General features: G+C 35.0%; 1 non-coding gene across 1 annotated transcript; it reads right to left on the reverse strand.

The window, feature by feature from the left end:
- Window positions 1-19,969: 19,969 nt before the first annotated feature.
- Window positions 19,970-20,158, reverse strand: LOC115229942. Its single transcript, XR_003883378.1, has one exon. It is a non-coding gene; the product is annotated as a U2 spliceosomal RNA (small nuclear RNA).
- Between the last annotated feature and the right edge of the window lie 3,032 nt (window positions 20,159-23,190).

Raw genomic sequence — 23,190 nt, forward strand, 5'->3', positions numbered from 1 at the left:
GTCGGTAGGGGGCGGAAGATCTTCCAGGAAGAAGTTTAAAAGGGCCGAGGATAAAGGGGATCCCTGTTAATTGCTCTTTGCCGCGTGGCGAATGATTTTCCACATTTCTCTTATTGATCGATTTCAGTTTACAGTTTTAAGACCCCGATTCAATTTCAAACACTTTAATCCGGCTCCGTCAAAAACGGCCTGCCGCCCGGTGGGATCTTGTATGGGCTCGTGGAAAGATCACCCAGCGAAGATGAGGTCCCTCGTCGACTGCATCGGGATCACGTTACTTTTGTTTGACTCTTATCGTGGTCTTGGCGTTTAAATAAATAAATATGTTCTGATATAGATCATCATGTCTGAAGTCATTCGTAGGATTTCTTGAGACGATTTCTTTCCTTGGCCAAGGCAGACCTCCTTCGACCAGTAGCAGCATGTCGTTGGTATAGGATCTTCCTGCCTCCAGAATTATTTTTTTGAAGTACCTAATAACCGTGTCCAGAGAACTAAAGCTGATCAGATGACAATTCTTTATTTTTTATAAAGTTGGAAGAGTATTAACTAACCCGAGGGATTATCAAACCGTGAGATATGAATCCTCACTAAAAAGGTGTCAAACTTAACTCATACTCAGATCGTCAGTAAAGGACAAGTCAGAATATAATAATTGCTTTCCTGGGATTACAAAGTTGGATGAAATCGTCGATGAATTGTTAACAGACTAGTTTTGTTGTGATCAAGTTTTTAAGCACATTGGAGATGTATGCCGACAGTCAATCCAACATGAGATCAGGTTGAAAATCAGGAAAAATAAACTCACAATTGATTTTAAATAAAGAAAATAATACTATAAGTATAGTGAATGAGAAGGATTGGTTATTTAGTTTAATTGCCAGAAGAGAACTGAATCCTGACTCGCATAAAATTCATACAAAGCCTTTGAAATACTTGTGTATACATTTTCACTATTAAACTCCAAAACTCTTCTAATGTACAGTTGTGAAACTTTATAAGTTCATTGGTTGTTCTAAGATCGATCAGATTTTCTTTGAGTTTATGATCATCGGACATAATTTTCAGATTACACGAAAATGGACTCCAAAGTCATTCATACGAAATATTTAGTACGAAGAGTAGGATTCATTAAATTTTGATCACTTTTTCAGTGGTTTGAAATTCGTGACATTATATCTTTCTATAGAGATAATTTATTTTTGAATGCCGCAGCTTTTTCGTGGCATTTGACTATCTTTACCTTGAAGAGATAAACTTAAGTTATTCATGTGAGTAAAAATGTCAGTCAGATAAGCCAGAATCTGAATAAATTTGTGATTCTAAATATTGCTATAAATCACAGTTATATTAATAATGAAATAATTTTACTTCTCTTAACTCAAAGAAACGGGTTAAAGCTTGACATCTTGAGAGCCAGCAAATTTCAATATGAAATAATAAAGTATGAAAAATATTTGCTCTTTAAAAATTAACTATTAATCTTAATAACCTCGCATCCGCAAAAATTTTTCTTTAACTTTCCGTTACGAACCGCTGATTTAGATCTTTCGTGATTATAAATACAGAATCCCTGTAAACCAGTGTCTAATCCAGGGATGGCAAAGATTTTCAGCCAATGTACCAAAAATAGAAATTTACAATTTTAGGTGTGTCCAGTAAAATTATTACCTTAAAAAGCTAATTAAAAATTTAAAAGGTCACTGTCAGTATTGTGAGGTCTTTTTATATGAAACTGATAATTGATCATTTTCAATTATTTCCAAAGTATATCTCAAATCAACAAATTTTTGTTTCCAAATAGAACTGTAAACTATAGGAGGGTTAACCTTGATAAAACAAAATGTTAAAATTATTAAATAGAATTTATATCCCTTCATATTTTAATATTTTAAAAACAGAAATTCAAAATTTCAAAATGTGTCATCAAAAGTTTCAAAAGTCCCACCCATAGCACGCGTGCCAGTGTTTTGCCATCCCTGGTCTAAGTAAATAGAGTACAAGAAACCACGAAAAAGAGAATTCACTTTCAGAAAAAGAGGGAAAAAGATTAAATTTAATCATAAAAGTGGTTTTTAATTTTAACCGCTCTAAAAAATATGCAACTATAGGACATACGACACTTTTTGTGGAAATATAAACTGTTTTCAAGGAAATTAAGCAGTGGACTGTGTTCTCACTCATTTACCGAAGAGTGCTGATATGTATAAAAACATCAGAAGATATTTATACTCAGCTTATTTAATCACTCTAGAAATATATCACTGATAATTTATCAGTGATAATTGACACTAAATTACAGAATAAAATTAACATTAAAAAAATTGCAGATAGAGACCTCAGGAATTTTCGGAAAGGCCGTGATTTAACTTCTCATTGACATTGGTAGGAGGATCTTCTCGAAGATATAAATAAAATTCATATTTATTAAAATCAAGAATAATTTAAAAAGAAAACAAATGACGGAAAACGCCCAGACGGAATGACAATCTTTCCTTTTCGGGAGGGCAAGTGCCTTGTCTGGGATGCTACGTGCATTGACTCTTTCTCTCCATCGGCAATCATGTCATCTGCCACTTCCCCCGGGTCCGCTGCGGAAAAGGCTGAGACGGCCAAAATTAAAAAATACCAAGAACTTGGACGCCGTTTTATATTCGTACCAATCGCTTTGGAGACATCGGGCGTCGCAGGGCCTCTAACCTCGGCCTTCATCAGCGACATCGGAGGAAATTTGCCCACAGGACGAAAGAGCCACGCGAGGTTTCGTGGCTATTGCAGCGGATATCCATCGCCATTCTCCGTGGCAACACGCATGCGGTACTTTCCGCAGGAGGGTGCGAGCTTTAGCCCCCCCAGAATTCCCCCTCTGTACATTCCTAACTTAATTTGTTTTCATTTATTAAAATTAAAATTATCAAACTATGATTAACCTATTTTTAAAGGTAAGCCTGATAAATTATAGGATGCTGATACACGTGGTTGACCTAGTTTATTGCTCTTTTATGTGTACTTTGCTACATTATTATTTAATTTGATTCTTAAGGAATAACTCTTCATGAACATTCATTTCCTGATTTCAGAATTTGAAATTTTATCATTTGTATCATTTATTTTGATTTTATTCCTTCAAAGTGAATCTCTTTTATTATTTGGACATTTTTTTGTTTTTATACTTCATCTTATTCTGATTTATCTATTAACAAAAAATTTATTTAAAATAACGAAGGATCAAAAAAGGATCAAATAAAATCAATCAGTAGGAGACATTCAATAAATTAAAGTCTTTGATTTTGTCCGTTTTACGGCGTGTTTACTATCTGGCTATATCGTAGTCTACCAAAATCACTAAAAATGTGGATTTTCACAAAAGTCCTGACATGATTAAATAAAAACACCGACTTGTCCTCTGAACTTATGAAACCCAAAGACGGAGTGATAAGTTCTTAGATGCTTGTTGTCGAATATTTTTTACCAGCTCCGACTGAAAACACATCCATTATGACTGGTTTATGGAAAGAATCGGACACAATGGATGTGTTAACAACTCCCAAAACTGATTCCACGGAGATTTTACAACTGATATCAGTTCTAAACAACAATATCTTTTTTATATAAATTTACTTAAATTTTCAACATGAGAATAATTCAAAATAATTTCCTCGATTGTTCTAGAATCTAGAACTCCCCGTTATCCTCGAAGTCCCTGGCGAGCCCAAGGAGGAGGACTCTTACCTGCCCTACCTTGCGTTCAAGCCTGACAAGCCGATGCATGCCAGGACCGAGCGGGCTGGACTTTTCCAGTTCCCCTTCAACGCTGTAAAAGTTCTCATACTTCTCCCACCCATGCAGGAATTGGGTGGGGTCCCTTTTCAGGATTCTATACCACTTAGATGGTTGTATCGAGTCCAGAATACAAAATTATTCTAGAATATTCTTAAAATTTCTAAATACAGTTTGAGAGAAGTGTCATTAAAATGAAAAAGTTTCCGTCTCGAACACGTGTGTATATTCCCTCCACAGTCCAATTAATAAAGCAATTGGATTTAAAGATATAAATGTCGACGATTTATTCTGTGAATTTGTTAATGTTACATCGTTCTGGTCAGCAAAAAATAAGGATTGGAAAACTAATCAGGATAATTGCGAATTAAATATAAACGAATTTCTTAGTTAATTTTAGCTAAAGATATTTTTTGTTTTACTGTAAAAATTTTTTTGTCTAGGCCGGATTTTGATTATTGAAATCAACAAATGTCCCGTATTTCCAGAATAATAAAGTGGTCATACAGGACATAAACAAGAGACCAAATGCCAACCAAAAATGAGTAGCTCTACCAGAGAGTATTTCAGTGACAATTTGCGATTCCCACACTTCTTTCTTACATTAGGACTAGACAATCAACAAGTAACTTTCTTTGATCTTATTTTAGTAGCCAAGTTAAAGTTTGCAAGTTTAAATATGTTTGCACAAATTAGAATGTTACTTGGTTTATGCTTTTGTGGATGACACTACTTAAATGAATTTACTCAGCACACAATTTCTGCATTATTCCTCCCATGTCTTTTTTGTCATTTCAACAATGCCTTATCAATGAAACCTTATTATTATTCAATTTTAGAATAATGCAAATTGGCCACAATTACAAAGATAGCCCAAGACCGCAGTAAATTCAAATAAAACAACCCTAATGCGCATTGTTTGAGAATGTTTCAAACAAGCACTGCACGAGCCATTAACCAAATGTTATCCTGGTCCAAAAAAGTGTGTGCCGGCTACCCGGGACTAGAAATAAAGGACATGAACAAGTCATGGAAAGACGGTCGAGCATTCTGCGCAATAGTTCATCGATTCAGACCCGATTTGTTGTAAGAACAGAGATTGCAACTCCTAGGGACTTTGGACACCTCAATCCCGATGATGTCTACGGAAACACGACATGGTAAATCCTTGTCTAACTCTTCAGATCTTTGCCCTTGCTGAACAGAAACTCGGAATCCCCGCTTTTTGACCCAGAGGATATGGTTGCACTGCCGTACCCTGACCGACTGAGTATAATGACATATCTTCTCCAATTCTACCAATACTTTAAAGACACCCCAATAGGTTTTTACGAAAACAAAATTTAGGTCCACGTCCGCCATTGAATCGCAAGAAATTGAACAAAGACCAAGGTCTCACGTTGGGAAGGAAAAGAACAGTCACTGTAAATGAGACAGCCGTCGGGGTCAAAGAGTGTGCTCGATGTAAAAAGAAGATATATATGCTGGAAATGGATGTGGAAGACGGTCTTTCCGTGCACAGGACATGTAAACAAGCTCCGAAACAGTCTCTGGAGTTGGACGACATACCATTGGTGACTGCCAAACGGCGGGAAGATGGGACGATTCAAATTAGCACTCCTTCGTGTTCTCACTTCCACGGTGCCGTGGAATCCGTTTCCTCACTCAGGGAAAAATTTGAAAACATGAGAAATGTTAATAGTCAAGGAAAAAGCACCAATCAACTCAATACGCGAATTGAAGCTGGAAACAAGTCCCCGAAGTCCATCATTCCTTCTTAAGTAGGAGTTCTTGGAGATGAGAAGTCTGATGAAATGGTCGGCCATACTGGGGAATTGCATCAGAAAATTGACGAAATAGACTTAAAGCTCTCGGAACAGTCAATTCTCGAATTGAATTGGAAAATGAGGCCAGAAAAGTCGAAGATCTAGTACGAGTGGGTGATGAAATATATTTTAATGTTTAGCCAAGCCAGGAAGCAAACTGCAGGCCAAGTGGCTGGCCATTCTCGACCGAAGATTAGTGTTGGTATTAGCGGAAAGTCGACTTTCGATTGAGTTGTCGATATTGTTTGTATATAAGGCGGGAGTACAATGTTTTGTGTGCCAAGCAAGGGCGGATTAAAAAACGATGGAAATTGGCCGCAACGAACACTTGGTTGACCAATATGCACAAATTGTCAAAAGAAAAAACTTTCTGATGACTGCACTAAAGTATAACGGAGTGATTAGTTTAGCAATTCTGTCAAAAAAGAGGATCAGATCAAACGTAGTTAAACCAAGATAATTTTTTAGAACTTCAAAATATCATTATTTTGTTATTTTTGAATCCTAGAATACTTTTTTGCGTGTGTATATTCTACCATCTTCAATGCAAAAAAAGTAAAGACAATTTCATCCTAGGTAAAAACTGAATTAAGCTAGATTATCATATTGGTGGAATTGTCGACATTTATGCATTATAGATTATCTATTGAGGTCAGAACATCAAATAACAATAAAATTTCTAAATTAGTTAGGACATTTATTTTGTTTATTTATTTAACCGCCAAGACCACGATAAGAGTCAAACAAAAGTCACATGATCTCGATGCACTCGATTAGGGACCTCATCTTCGCTCGGTGATCTTTCCACGAGTCCACACAAGTCGGGCGGCTGGCCGCATTTTTCGGGGCATTTGCAAATAGACTGAGGTTTAACTTTATTGGGTCTTTCAGAGGAGCCGGACCGGAGCGTTTGTTATCGTGCGACCAACGTTCGGTTGATCTATGGGCTCTTTGTTGGATTTCCTCAATTCTCCTCCTGCTAGATTACGATAACCACCGACCCCATGATCCGCAGGCGTAGGAAATAGGCGGTTCAAAGTATTGACGGTAAATATTAGCCAATTCCGGGTGGGAATCGTTTTTCCATAAACCGGATAGGCTTCTGAGCACGTTCATTTTTTTCTCACATTTAAGAAAGAGGTTGTTTGCGTGCGGGGAGAAGCAACGTGAGATTGACGTTGTGGTATAGCCATTGCTCTTGCTTCCAGAATAATCATTGAGAAGAAGCCGATGGCCTTGTTGAAAGAGCTAAAGTTGTACAGATTGCAGTTCTTTAGTTTCGTGTTCAATATCTCTCTGAACCATGCTTAGTTCGCCGCATTGTAATAGTATGGAATGGGAACTTTTCTAGTGACAACTTTCCTTTTGATCTTTACCGCGATCGGGTTGTGGTTGCTTCTCGTTGCATAGAATACTGACCACTCCGTAGATAATTCGAGGGATGAAGAGCATAGAGTTACATCGGGTGACGTAGGTTTATCAGTCACCCTGAGTGGGATCCTTGTGTTCCTCGAAGGATCGTTCAGAATTGTAAAGGAGTCCATTTGGGAAAGTAAAGAGTTCCCTCTCGTATCTGCCAATTGAGTTGAAAACAACGAATGAATTTCATTTTGGTAGGCATGAATATATTCTAATGACAAATATTTCTGGTTATTATAATTTAAAAGAAACAACGAATAAATTGCATTTTGGTAGGCATGAATATATTCTAATGACAAATATTTCTGGTTTAATAAATATAAAGATATACAGTAAACCAAAATAAAAAACGAACACTACATTTTTCCTAAAATTTCCAAGAAACGAATCAAAAAAAATATCTAAATAGAATTTTAACAATATATAAACAATAACTAATATTTTTATTTTTGCAAAAAAAATATATTTACCGCCTTTTTACGGCAAAAGTATAATCTGAACCAAAATAAAAAACGAACAAAATTTTATTTTATTTAGTATGCCCACCACGTGTCGCAATTACAGACAATATTCGTTCACTCATAGTTCCTACCAATGATTTTGCATAATCCACTCCTATCTCATTCCAAATTTTTTGTAATTCTTCAAAAAGTTCCTCTTTTTTGGAATACGATTTCCTCCTTATTTTTGCCTTCATATAGCTCCATAAGTGTTCAATGGGGTTAAGATCCGGGCTTTGCGCTGGCCAAGGTAGCAATTCGATATTATTAGTCTCAAAGAATATTTTTGCAAGCACACATGTGTGTTTTAGGTCGTTGTCCTGTTGAAAAATTGGATCAATAATCCTATTTTTTCCAGAAATGGCAACAAATTGTTTGCCAAAATGTTAACATACAATGATTCATTCATTATTTTTTTTATCCAAACCAGATTACTAAAATATTCAGACGTAAATGCACCACATATCATCACACTTCCTTTTCCAAATTTTACGGTTTCAGTAATATTGCGTGAAACAAACTTTTCGGATTGTTGTCTTTATACAAATCTTCGTCCGTCGTTGTTTACTAAGTTGAATTTTCATTCGTCGCTGAATATAACGTAATTCCAATAGCATATTCCATCTTTGACAGATTTCCATTCTTCGTTCTTTGTGTTTTTTAGTAAGATGTGGTCTTATAGTCGGCGGAAATGCTTTAAACCTCTTTGTTTTAGTGTATTTCTGATTGTTTCAGGTGTTACATTTTTCCCAGTTTCTTCTTTCAGTGCCTTCGCATATTTTACGCAATTAAATTTTGGATCTTCAATCCTTGCCTTATTGATTTTTTTAAAATCATGTTCATTTAGGAGCCGGGGACGACCAAAACCATATTTTCTTGAGCATGGAATATTTTGTTTATATTTTCGAATTGTTTTCGATATGGTATCAAGTGATCTTTTACACCATCTTTTAGTTATACGTTGTATTTCGCGATACGTCTTCCGCATTTGTAAATACCGATAATTGTTCCCTTTTCTTCAAAACTCAATTGTCTGGCCATAATAGTTATTATAGCGTCCAAATATTAATAATTTTCTAAAAAATCATTATTTAATGTGACCGGTTGATACGAGCCCAGGTTGAATACGAGCCGTTAAACGAGCCGTCAAAGTGGCGTTATACAGCCGTTAATGGCGTGAATGCCGTTAAATCATATTAGGGTTAGGGTTAGGGTCAGGTTAGGGTCGGGTTAGGGTCAGGTTAGGGTTAGGGTTAGGGTCAGGGTAGGGTCAGGGTCAGGTTAGGGTCAGGGTAGGGTCAGGTTAGGGTCAGGTTAGGGTCAGGGTTAGCGTCAGGGTTAGCGTCAGGGTTAGCGTCAGGGTTAGCGTCAGGGTTAGCGTCAGGGTCAGCGTCAGGGTCAGGGATTAGGGTTAGGGTCTGTTTTCTTTAGTGTCTTTTTTATGATGAATATGTTTAAAATAACGTTGAAATCATTTATAGTTAGAGTTAAAGTAAGATTAGAGTTAAAGTTGTTACAAACTTGTAATTTGCTAATGTTGCAATTATAATATCAAAAATAAAAATAATTCCATTATAATTGCTAATGTTGTAAATAATTTTACTATTTTAAGAAACATGGTTCAATATAAAACATCATTTTTTCAAAAATTTAAAGTTCAATCATTAGTTCGGAACGTTTGCCTTTATTGTAATTGGCCTTTTGAACGGTTATTAATTATCGATCTTTTTAGCGGCTCGTATTCAACCGTATCTCATTATGAACCGGTCACATGTAATAACATTTACAAATAAAAAATTTTGTTCGTTTTTTATTTTGGTTCAGATTATACTTTTGTTGTAAAAAGGCGGTAAATATATTTTTTTTGCAAAAATAAAAATATTAGTTATTGTTTATATATTGTTAAAATTCTATTTAGATATTTTTTTTGATTCGTTTCTTGGAAATTTTAGGAAAAATGTAGTGTTCGTTTTTTATTTGGTTTACTGTATGTGCTGATTTTGATGCGTATCTAATTGATAGAAATTGAATTTAACAAAAACCACCGTTTTCAAGAATTCTTCCTATGCCCAGCTAGCAACTACTTATGCTTACCAATGAGTGAACCTTCCGTACTAAAAGCGTACATTACTCTAACCAATAATCCCGAAATAGCCTGATTCATGGATCAATAATTATTAAAAATATTATGTTCTGTAATTTTATTATTAAAAAATTGAGAAGAAAACTGCGCATTAATTTGAAGATAATTTGGATCAGTTTATCCAAACTAACAATGCAATCTCATAGCAAATTAACCATTTCAAACATCAATGCTTACAAGAAGCAATCAACGACATTGACACGACAAACCCTAAAAATACGATATGGGATCTAGTGTCTAGCTCAATGAAGTGGACAGCTCTAACCCAAGTACTGCAGGAGCACTAAATAAACATTTATCAAGTATTGAGAGAGTTTATTTATCATTTACCTAGAGGCAGCAGTCAGAGATTTCAGATCTCTTGTAAACAATAGCAAATACAATAATATATGCCGATGTTGACTTTGTCTTTGACGACGCTGAAACCATTTAGCATATTATTAAAACACTACAAACTATATTTTCCACAGTCAATCATAACAAAACGGAATACACAAAAATTGTTCTAGCTAAACGCACTTATGATGAATCTTGGAGAAAGCACAAAAAAGTCGGATTACTGCTAGGTGACTCTAGAGATGTCACTTATAGAAAGATACCATCATTCGCTACGTATAATAAACTCTTAAACATTTGGCGTCAAAGAAGGTTAAATACAAAGACAAAACTGCAAATTTATAACGCGTTTATTGTTCCAGTCCTGACGTATAACAGATCGACATGGGGAATCATCAAAGCTAAATAAACAGTTTTAAACAATTTTATCAAAATCAACTGAGAAGAATTATAAACACAGAATTCCCTGTTTTGCCGTCGTAGCGCTGACTTTTTCCATTTCCATGGAAATCCTAAATTTGGCCAAATTTTGACTCGACAGTCTCACTCCGCCGAATATCCCGATGAAAAGCTATTTTGTCTGACCCGAAGGGGCATTCCGTTAAAAGCCCAGAGCCACCCTACCTACCGCATTAAACAAAGGCTTAGCAGGAATAAACAAAAAATTGCAAATTGAAGAGGATTTCTATGCACTAAGAGCTTCGACAGCACTAACAGAGTAAAATTTGTGAATTTTTTAAAGAAACTGCTCGACGAAGACCGTTTAATACTAATAAGTTTATTACTTTCTGAAACCGACCTATCTGTGAAAATTAGAACTAAGCAGCCAGAGATTTAACACTAATATGGGCACTCCACAGGGAGATTCTCTATCTCTTGTTCTATTTATCATATACCTCGAGGCAGCCCTCAAAGAGCCAAGAAACAATATTCGGTCAAACAATGAAAAAATTACCGAATGCCGATGATGAGACTTTGTCTCTATTGACCAGAAAACACTTGACCAAGTTTTACTCAAGGTCGAAAATATATTGAGTAAATGAAATCTACGCATAAACATTACGAAGACTGACTATATACGAATCGAACGAACAAAATGAAGAAATGACAAGCACTGAAGGCATACAAAAAAATCTCAAAAAACGATTTAGAGAAGCTAGATGAATTTCACAGGAACCAACTCGGTATATTGATCGGAATCTTCTGGCCAAGAAAAATCTCAAATGAAAAACTATTCAATCTATGTAAATCTAGACCAATCAGCATGAACGTTATTTTATCAAGATGGAAACTATTTGACATATCCTTAGACTGAACTCTACTACCCCATGTAACAAAATAATGGATGAATACTTCCGCTCCGGAAGTTATGGGTATCGAGGGTGACCAACGAGCACGCTTGCAACATGCTTGAAAAAAGACTACGCAACAATCGGTAGTAAACTAGTGACGGCGGACGATCTGGACGATGTTCGAATGAGAGTCAGAAACAAGAGAGCGTATGCGAAGCTGGCGGGAAAAATGGCTCTAAGCATAGCTTAAGTGAAACCCTTCTTGGGCAACGCGAAAGAGCTTCTAATTAACTAAATATAGGCAAATCGAGCCCAAGTTAAGGCTAAATGTGCTCCTAGACACCTGTGAACTAGTATCCAAAATACATTTTATTAAGTTATTAGTCAATTAAACTATCGAGTTTTCGTCCATTTTATATGCGTTTTTTCTTGTATATTTTGGAATATAGGGTTTGCTTTGGAAAAATTAGGATTTATTTCATTTCGTGTCTAATTGCACTCGCTTTTTCGAAACATGTGAATTCAGTCAGTTTTTTTTTATTGAGAGCAAACAGTTTCCCATTTGAAGTGGCTCTCCTCAATATAGGATTTGTGGAATGTCGATTAAATGGCCAGAGTTTTTGGTTCATCTCAACTTTACTCAACATATTGAATATTTCTTGGTCAGTCTTTTTCTGCGGTTTTTGCTTTCTTGCCCGAGGTCTTTGAACCTTGCTTTTTTTGCGAATTTATCAGTTTTAATCTCCTAAACTAGTAAAGAACGATTTACCTCACAAAACTTAAAGTTATGATCATAAATACTTTTTAAACATCAAAAATCTCGCTAAAATTAAATGCGTCGTGAAAATCGACATATTGGCGATAATATCATAGACGGAAATGCTGAACTGACAGACAAATATGTATGCACACAGATTCCTGTACTCGAATAACTTAGACTATAATGTCAGGTTTAACCTATTTGATGTTTTTTATTTTGAACGAAATTTTATCAGATCTAGCGTAGTCCTTGGCCTAGATGTTCTCAATTTTCTCCCAATCCAGGTTACTGACAATGCTCCTGACTTAGTCTTGGTTTGATCAAAGCGATTTCGTGTTGATGCGTTTGTCTTCCGCACTTTATTGGTCGATTTAGGAATCATTTCCTTCTTCACCAACTGAATTTTCGAACACAGGGAAAACTTGGAGTCGGTGGGGGAAGAAATTGGTTGTGGAGAAACTGACTCGAAGGACTTAATTCACTACTTTGATTTGGCCGAGTCGGTGAGGAACTTTTTAGGCTTCTGTGGAGTATGACTGTTTTCTATGTACCAAGATGAGACATTCAGGTCTGCAGTGGTAGAAGAAATGTTTTACCTGTCAATATTTTAGAATAAATGTTAACGTGTCTGATTGATTTTGAAAGTTTGCTTGATTAGATGAGTGCAGTGGTACCTAAGAGTCAATCCACCCCAGTCATACCTTTACAATGTGGGAATTGCAATATTAGTATTATTCAATTCAAATCCCTTAATTATAATCAACAAAATTATCTAATTAAGATTCCAGATCGTCAGTGATTTCCCTTCTTTGCTTGGAAGAAGAGTTTGCCACAAAATTTCTTTTATTTTCCATTTTTGTGTCAAGGTTTTTGTTCTTCTCGCATTCTAGCTTTACAAATTATTTGTCAGCAAGAAGTAGTCATTGTCGTCAACCTTCATTTTATGTTTGTGTTCAATGAGTATATTCCCAGGAGTCCTATTTAAAGTAACCGTATGTTCTTGTTTTTTTCAATGGATAACTTATCCATATGACTTTTAAAGAACTTTGAGAAAACTCCATTTCATGTTAAGATTACAAAAATAATCTTTACTTTTGCTTCATAGAAAACCGCCAGTTCGTTTGCAAACAGGTCGCATTTGTACAAAATTCTTCACTTTAACTCCCTTTAAGCTGGATTGTGAGATAATGTCCACTTCAATTAAAGTTACAGTCAAACCTCTTGAATATACCACCTCTATAATTTGCCACTTTCTTTTTTTTACCGAAAAATGAGATTTTGTTTTTCCATTATTTTTTTCTATTTTCTACCAAAAAATTAGTCAGGTGTCTTTGTTTTGTGTTTTGATGAGTCATTGTGTTTTTTATATGTTTATCAAAGTACAGCTTATTTCTATTAGAAAAAACTATGTCTGATAATTAACAATCGCTTTAAATCTCTGAATTTAAAAGAAAAATCGACATTATTGAATACTGCAAAAAAACAATTAGGCGCAGCATAATCTGAATCACATTGAACGGGACTGCTTATTTTAAAGCTGAGAAGATTGATCTATGGAGTCACGATGGAAGAGATACAGCAGATTTGATTGATCTTCGACGTTATGATTTTTTTAGTCAATCCTGTCACAGTGGCTGTCAAAATTAATTGCATTTGCTTCTAATTAATAAGCGTTTCAACAATAAAAAATTTATTAAAATTAAGCGTCTATGTTTTTTACTCGATTCATATTAATTATTTTAGATTTCCCCGAACATTTAATTATCTATCCTTTTTTTATTAATTTGATTTTATACAACAATAAATTAAACGTAGGACAATTTATTTTGACGATTTCGAATTACCGGCGTATAAGATGGCCTGGCTGTTCCCCGTGACTGTATCCCAAACCGGCTGACCTTGAACTTTCAAAACTCAACATGAAATAAAACTCACAACCCGCCAAATATGAGGGGAACCACACAAAATGACTCCAAGATCGTCAAAGGACAAGTCTTAAAAAAAGATTATTCACAATTTATGTTTCAATGTTCTGTGGATTTTATAACTTTTCTTTTTCTAATTTTTTTTGTTAATATTAATTGAATAAAATTTGATAATATTTCCATGACTTTAAAATGGACTCCCAGTACGTGAGCGAGAATTTGATGCCAATTTTGACTGACTGTCTGAGCGAGTTGTGCGTCGTCAGACCAGCGGATCCAATCGAATATATCGGACAATGGCTGCTCCAGTACAACGACAATCAACTCTTTTTTAAGAAGGTCACCTTTTCTAACCACTTGTAGGTTGCTCGAGAAAACGACATTATTAACCAGGCACGCCACATTTACCTTCAAAAATTACAAACAGAACAGGGGGAAGATCGAAATACATCAGAAATAGTCCAGAATGAGGAAATTCAATCCAAAAAAGTTCATTTTCAATATATATTTCCATTCCAGTCATTAGAGTCAGGTGATAACATTGAAAAAGCGGAAGAACAAATTCCACAAAAAGTCCCATCAGACACAATCCCCCAAATTGTGATTTCGACGAATGATCTTTCGGCAAATGAGGAGTCCAATGATACGATTGATGACCAACAAGACATTCCGGATGGTACTAATCTTCAAGAGGAAAGGGAAGGGCAGGACGACGAGTTCACAAACGAAGAGATAGTCAACTCAGAGGAAAACTGATCTTATAAATTACACTAACAATTTAAATTGCCCATTTTATTCATTGATTCTAATGGATTAAATTCAATTCGCTTGCAAAAAGATCGTATTGATGTAATTTCTCGACTTCCACATGTTTCAAAGATTGTTGATCAAAAATGAAAGGCCGGAGAACATTTATTTTATAGGAAACCTGATTCCTTTGTCTCTAATTATAAAAATGAATTTAAACTCATATCTTTTTAGGTACATTATTTATTATAATATTTATTTGTATGTAAAATATTTTAATAATTTTTTAACAGTTTTCGTTATTTTTGGTGTTTTATTCCATTAACCTCTTAGGGCCTACGTTCAGTGCACGGATGGGCAGATTCATGTCAACGCGCAGTCTCTATAGATTCGGGGGTTACCTCTTTAACAGGCATCGATAGCCCGTGCCTTGTCCCGGCTTGCATGCTTTCTAAGATCTTCCGCAACACCAGTGTCTGGATGTATGTCTTCACTCTGTTTTCCACGCCAATCACCGCCAGGTGGTTTTTGAAAAATTTTGACAATATTCCGTCCCAGGTCATGACGATAGGGACGATCTTTACTTTTGCCAGCAAGTCGTATTTGTGGAACTTTTCTACTTCGACCTGTTTGAGACAATTTTGTTAAAAGATCCCCACCTCGATAAGAGTAATTGTGTTTCTCGATTTTCCCTAACTTAGTATATAAACCATTTTTAAAAAGAAGAAACAGTTTTCAGGATGCTTTTATAAGATAAGATGAGCAGTTCATTGAAAGAATAACAACTAAAAACAATATAATGTGATGTACAATAGAGAATATTAATGCTGTGATTACAAAATTGAATTTAGTCAACTTGTTTAAAGCAATCAATGAACATGCCGGGTCTTTATATAATTATTTTGGGGTTTTCCGAGTTTTAATGTAGAAATCGCATTTTTTAACGAGTTTTAAGCCATTTTCTTAATTTTTGGTACAACTCCAGAAAAATTTCCGATCATACATTTTTCTCCATTAGTACGGACATCCTTACATTTATTCCAATTTATGTTTTGTGTAATCAAATAAATGTTAATAGTGTTAAAAATATTTTTCCCTGTATACCGCCTGTATAACTCTCATATTAAAAGTAACTATCGATAATTAAACATTCAGATATTAATTAAGTTTCTCTTTCTGGTCTCTACATCCTCTATTCGCAAAGTGATTTAGGTAGGCAAGTTCGCCTCTTTCCCTTTGGCGATGTTGAAAACACACTTATTTGGTGATAAATCTCGTTTATTCCTTTGTTCAATTCAAACGTTCTTTACCACGTTAAACTCTGTTTCTATATGAAACAATCATGTTTTCAAGGGTTTTCTTTACACTGAGTGATTGAATATATGCGTGCGTTCTCTCGCTTATGTTAGACCAACGTGCATATCGTAAAAATTTTTGAGTAACCAGCCCATCCCATGTTAATATGTGACATGGGCAACTATGTCGCTATGGGCAGCCTGTCCTTTTACGTGTTTTCATGGCAACCACATAAAAGGTATTAAATATTGAATATAGCAATTTATATATGGAAGCGTGTAGATTAATCAATTATTCTAATTAAAAATTACATTTGAATTATCTTTTAAAAATGGCTTACCCAAAAGTATATTAATTTTAACAGCGTGGTTTCTCACACTTTGTGATGTCTGGGTATAAGGGTTACGTCAGAAATATTAACGAATACAATCAAATTAAGGAAGCGTTAATCGGGATATTCCCGGAGGATATGAATGCCCAAAGAAAACGCCGATTGGCCAAAAAAGCTTCCAATTTTTGTCAAAAAAATGATAAGTATTAATCTTTTTTAATTTAAAGACTTTATTTGAAAGGCAAATTTGAAAAATTAGTCATTCCTTTGGACTGTCGAGCAGAGATGGAGACCCATGCTCGTTCTCTACATTTGATGTCTCACGGAGGCATCAACAAGATTGAATTTATCTGTCGCCGTCATTACTTCATCGTGAAAAGTGATGTTGTAAGAAAGGTCATATCCGAGTGTGATATCTGCAAGTTTTCTCTTCCACTTAAAGTTAAGGAATTTTCAAATGGAGAGAAAAAATCAGTGTTGATGTGTATCTCACTACTTCATCATGCCTCCTGACATAATCTCCATTTAACATCTTCTCACATCTGGTGGCACAGTGATCGACGGTCTTCTTCCATCTCATGCAGTGAAAACACATTGAGTTTTTTTTTTTTTTTTGAGTTATGTTCTGTAAAAAATAGATTTCTGTTCTGTAAAAAATAGATTTCTATCTTGCACGAGACAGAATAAGCCTTCAGACCGGGGAGTTATTTCCTTTGGCCACTCAGTGACTAGAGTTTTTGACATTCACAAAATCCTCCGAATGAAGACATTTGAAAAAATCTGGTCTAGTAGGTACTTGTTCTGGGCACCGACCAATAGTTCTTTGTTAAATAAAACTGATTCTTCAAGTAGATATTTATGCTTTAAATATTCTTCAATAGTCACCAGATGAGTTTTTGAGCATTTCCGAATGAAGAATCAAAAAGCTTCTTTTTCACACACAACTTTGGTTTTTTAAGTCCGTAGGGAATCAAAAAAGCATAAATACACTTAGAAGAAAAATTGAGCTTAGTTCTCCTCCAAAATTGTTCCGGGGAAGGTATAATCTTTGTTTTCTTGCCGGTCAGGGGTGTATCTTGTATTCTATTAACTTTGCCCGAATCGTATCGTCTATTTCATATTCAAATGGCCCAATATCGACTAATCCAATGTAATAGTTGTACGGTGAGAGAGTGTGTTCATTAATTGCTTTTAACAAGTGCACTCCATTAGTTTTGTATCAAAAGGGTATCGAACAAAAAACAAGTAAAACTGCCAGTCCTTCAACATGACTAGATTTGTCAATCTGAATTAAAAAACCATTAGAATTATTTAATCCAATCAGTAACTGGGCTTCAATATTTTGTGAAACTTCCTGAATTCCCTTTGAAATGGTATTATTGGACAAAGAAACAGGATCTAGTTTCTTAGACTTTTCTTCGCAGTAAATACACTAAATTAGATTAATTATATACTTCATAAGATGCTTTGGTAGACTTTGCTGTAAACAGAATTTCCTAAAAAACATTAATGCTTGTTTATATGGGAGTTAGGTCTACAACCGAAAGTATTTTTCTTAGTTTTCTTTGAGAGTTTTGTTCCAATTATACAACCATTCATTAAATATTTCCACGTTCATCCAAGCCTTTGAAGAATTGTGGTATTGTAAATACTCATCAACGTTCAAGTTTTTGAAACACCTTAGTTTCTTGAACTTTCGGATCATTAATGGGGTTCTTTTATCAGATTCAGTCATATTTGCGCAAAGCATTAATGAAAATATGAAAATTGGTTAAAAATGTTAAACCTATCTTTAAGTAATTTTTGTCCTGGTTGGTGTTTCCTGCAGACAATTTTTGATGAAATGGTCTTGTAAAATACGCCTGTTTCGTCGGCATTATAAACATTTTCGAAACCATATTCATTTATTTTTGAAGAGATAATTTTTTAAAAGTTTTCGATTTCGTCTTTGAACTCATCCGCAGTATATCCCAATTCACCATGAAAAATTCTTAGTTTTATATTGTGCCTTTTTTTGAACTTTTCAGGCCATCCTTTACTGGATTTAAATTCGAAGAGACCTTTTAACGCAGCAAATTTAGCTGCTTTAAATAAAATTATTTCATCATTAAGGCAAACTCCAATAGATTCAATGTAATCTATCCAGGTAATGATATCAGAATCGATTGATGAATATCTGAGTTTCGAAAAACGAGAACTTCTCTTATAATTTGTATTAATTCCAAGAATCTTCTGTTTGTTCAATTTATGATCGTTAATTGCACGTCTTGGAATTGATTTTTTGAAACGCGACGAAAAAATTTCTGAAACACGACTTAAACTCAGAGAAGAGTTATCAATAAGATAATTTATAATTTTTGGTTATAAGATAACCTAGAACACTTCCTCATGTTACACAAAAAGATACACGGTATAAATATTTGAAAAATTATTTTTTTAATAATACATTTTAATTTTTTTAACACTAAAACGCGGTGAGTAAGAAAATTTGGCGAGCAATGGAATTTCCTTAGTACAAATTGCATTTTTTCCCAAAAAGTGACAAGCAATAAAGAGTAAACTGTATATCACCGGTCAATTCGACCCCCAAGGGTCGAAAATTAGCACATATCGATCGTATGGGGTCGAAAATAAATTTAATAATTTTTTCATTTTAATTAAGTTAGTTTATTATTAAAATAGTAAACCTTTGTTTTTTAAAATTTTTGAAATTACAGTGTCAGTTTTTTTATGAACCTATAAGTATTTTAAAGTCAGAAAACATAAAAACAAATTAAATAAACAAACAAGATTGATGTGTTTCCCACATTTTTTAATGTAATCCAGAAATCAATTGGTATCACAAAAGCTTCACTTGGAACAGAATCGTTTGCTTTCCATGAAACAAAGCATGTTCTTACAGATACAGCATGTGAAAAAAAGAACGATATCTTTCTAGATTTCTAAGCAAATCTCATTATGTGACATATGATTCTAGGGGAACAGGTTTACACAATTACTAGAAACGGGTGAAAAGCTCTAAAAGGAAATGGTCAAGTTCAGTGTGGAATCACGATGGTGACAAGACTTCAGGATTTTATAATGATCATATCAAAGAGCAAAAGAGTTATTACTTAGAAAAAAGCGAACGTATTGCCCGAATTCAAAAAGTGAAAGGTTTATCATGAAAGCGATCAAGCCCTATGAAATTACCATGCATTTTGACCCTACAAATGGTGAGCATTCTTTCAAAATCGCTAAACAATTACCTCATTATTGAATCTGATACAAGAAAAAAATATAACCTTTTTTTGAAAGCTGCAGAATTCGATCCAGAAAACAAATAGTACAAAAATAACAATTACCTCTGGCTGGATCGAGCCAGGATAGTGAGGCCCCTAACTGGTGTGTTGGCGGTTGAGCTTCGGGTTTAGAAATTTTGCTGATTGAAGGTTGGTGGAGGAAGCGTTAGAGTCACTCCTTGGTTAGAACCTCAGCTCGAGCACTCCACCAAATGCATCTTGGCAGGGAAGATCTGAAGAGGCTGGTATTGTGAATACATGTAAGTGAAAGAAAGTGTATAAAACAGTGTATCAGACATCTTGAATAACTTTCAAAAAATAAAAATTCCCAAAAGGGAATGCGCCCAACCCGGAAGTACTGCAATACCGGGATGACGCGTGGTATGGAGGAAGCAAGCTTCGCAGCACACACCAAGGCACAAAAATAAGCATTATATCTTGCCCCGTGTAAGGGCGTCCCAGATATAAAGCTGGAAGAACAGATACTACACTTTGATCTTAGCCAAAAGGCCGAGAAGCGACAAATGAACGAACGAACAGATTTTATTGACTTAGCAACCGAAAGAGAAGAGTTATATGAAAAGGTTTTATTAAAATCGAGACACCGAAAGCCTCCTCCTTGCTTTCCTTTTCACTTCTCATGCCCTTTGCAATGAGCAGAGGACTTGCCGAATGTTTTGAGTTTGTTCGTTTAGCTCTCTGGGGAGATCCTGATCAAGCCGTAGCTTATACGCCAGTTTAATCGCAAAGCGCCTTGTTTTCTCCAGTTTGGTGATTATGCGATTTCTCTCGTCTGTAGGGTACCAACCTTCATGTCCATAGATAAGGACTGGTTCTACAGTCGCCTTATAGATAAAGAGAAAGGTGTCTGGGGAGAGATGGAAGCGTATAAGGCTTCTCAGGATCCCGGAAAAAAAAAGGTTAAGAACCGCTGGTATAGAGGATCAAATTTCTATTATTTAAATTAATATCAGATCACCTAATAAGAAATAAATTGTGACTGTCTTAAACATGTATGCGCCCCACACGGGAAGATTACTTGTATGGATGAGCTTGACGATTTCTATATGATTTTATCGGAAGTATACTCTCTTTTTTTGTCCGTAATAATTTTTTGTTGCTAGGAACTGGAATTCAAAGGCAAGAATTAAGTGCAGAGGTGAACGCTGGGTTACTAATCACAGAAGGGGATATCGAAATTCTTCTGGAAATCTTATAATCTACATTTGTAATACCATTTGTAACATGGCTCTTCAGCACACCGCCACACATAAGCAACCTGGGTAGGTTTTAGAACAAACGAACAAGAAAGGAACGAAAAATATATAATCAAATTGATTATATTTTGTGCAAACAGTCGCAAAAGAAATTATTAGTCGATTCATGTTGTATGAAGGAGCCTTGCTAAACAACGATTATAAGATCTTACTCAGGAGATTAAATCTTAGAAGCCATAACAGAATTTTACATAGAAATCATACACAGGCGAAGTAATTTCCTTTTTCTTATACACAGGCAAAGTATATCGAAAGAGTTTAGGAACTAATAAATGATTTTACACTCATCAGGAAATACCACCAGTGCTTGGCTTATCATATTCCTATAGATGGCTTATTTCACATAATGTGAAAAAGAACTTCAGGAGAACATTCTAATATTCCGATGGATGGCTTACCCCACATAATGTGAAAAAAAACTTCAGAAGTTAAAATAACGGTTGCCAAGGACCTGTTGGGATTCACAAAACTACTACGAAAGGAAGGTTTACAAAGGAGCAGAAAACTCGACAGTCAATGAATTTTCCATATTTAAAAAGATTTAAGACTCCAAATGGAAAATTGTGATCCTGAACGAAAATTAAAATTAAGAAAACTGAGAAACAAAATCAAACATGAATCAAGAGGAATGTGCTTTAATCCTGGTCGGACTTATTGGAAGTGGAGAGGCTACATTCAAGTGTAAATGTTCATGACTATGCGCTTACTCAAGCAAGGGTAGGCTAAAACCAACTAAAAATTCAAAATTAGTTTCTTCATTTTTTATTGAATTAGTTTGCTCATAATTTGAAAGACAGCCGCGTTTACTGAACAATATGTTCACAAATTCTAAGATTCGTAGAGTTATGCTCAGTGGAGGTCAGATCAATTATTATTATTTAACTGACAAGACCACGGTAAAAATCACAAGGTCAGATCAATGAAGTCAATTTAAACCCACTTAGTCGGAACAGAAGCAAAAACATGATTAGTTTCATCCACGGTTTAAATTATTAATACAACAGACTTAACTTTAAGTGAAAAAAAAAACTTGCAGATATCGCACGCTGAAATGACTTTTCTTTTAACATAATATCTTATTTGTACTTAATTATTAAAGATATTAGAGAAACTTCGTGTAAAGTAAACATCGGTTAATTGCATAACATGTATCCACAGAAAATCTTATTCAATTATCCATTATTTTATAAAATCAATATCTTATAATCGTCAGTTCGAATCCGATGGAACCAAGTTTTCAGCCGGGGTCAAATCTTGTCAACGTTCCCCACCCGTGAGGCGACGAGTCCATCTGGCACGACACAGATGTCGAAAGGGGAGCTCTTACCTTCCCCTGATCACATTACCGATGAAGAATCTCCATTATGCAAAACCCGTCCGGATTCAAATGAAGTTCGGTGAGCTACGGTAGGAGGCTGACAAATGGGAACTTGGCATAACAGAAATTCCCCACCTCTCTTTGGAGACGGATAGCTGTAATGAAGATTTGGAGGCTAATGTTGATCGGCACAAGCAATCCCTTCGTTCCTTGCTCCTTCATTTGATTAGTTAGTTGTGACTGTTTGTGCTGGGCTTGCCATGTTGTGCAAGCTTGGGGGTTATAAATAATAATAAATAATAAAATTGTAGACATAACTTCACATCTAAATGACTTAAATTTGAAACTGCAGGGAAGTAATTAATTTATACACCAAATGTATGCCGAAATCACTGCTTTTGAAAAGAAATTGAAGTTGTGGGAATTACAGTTACAAGAAGGAAACATGACGCATTTTGTGAATTTTCTTTCTATGAATCCGACTGATGTTCCGGAATATGCAAACATAGTTATGGAATTGAGATCAGAATTTTCATCACGTTTTATGGATTTAAGAGTAAAATGCGCATATATAATTTTTTAGGCTCATAAAAATCTTTTCAACATTTTTTCAATCCCATTTGATGTTGAAACTGAGACAGTACCAGGGTGTTATCAAATGGAATTACTTGAAATTCAATGCGACAGTACACTTAAATCAAAATATTTTTCTGAAATGGATATTTTGAGCTTCTACAAAAATTTTGTATGTGTCAGAAAATATCCGCAATTAACCGACAATGCTATGAAAATGGCTTGTATATTTGGAAGCACATTTTTATGTGAACAGTTATTCTCTAAAATGAATAATATAAAAAATTGTCTGAGAACGAGGATTACCGATTCACATCTTAACGATATATTACGTTTAGCAACTAGTCAGATTAATGAGTAAAATAAATTCACTTCTTTATAATTAT

This window comes from Octopus sinensis, unplaced genomic scaffold, assembly GCF_006345805.1.
Source record: "Octopus sinensis unplaced genomic scaffold, ASM634580v1 Contig13916, whole genome shotgun sequence".
Classification (NCBI taxonomy): domain Eukaryota; kingdom Metazoa; phylum Mollusca; class Cephalopoda; order Octopoda; family Octopodidae; genus Octopus; species Octopus sinensis.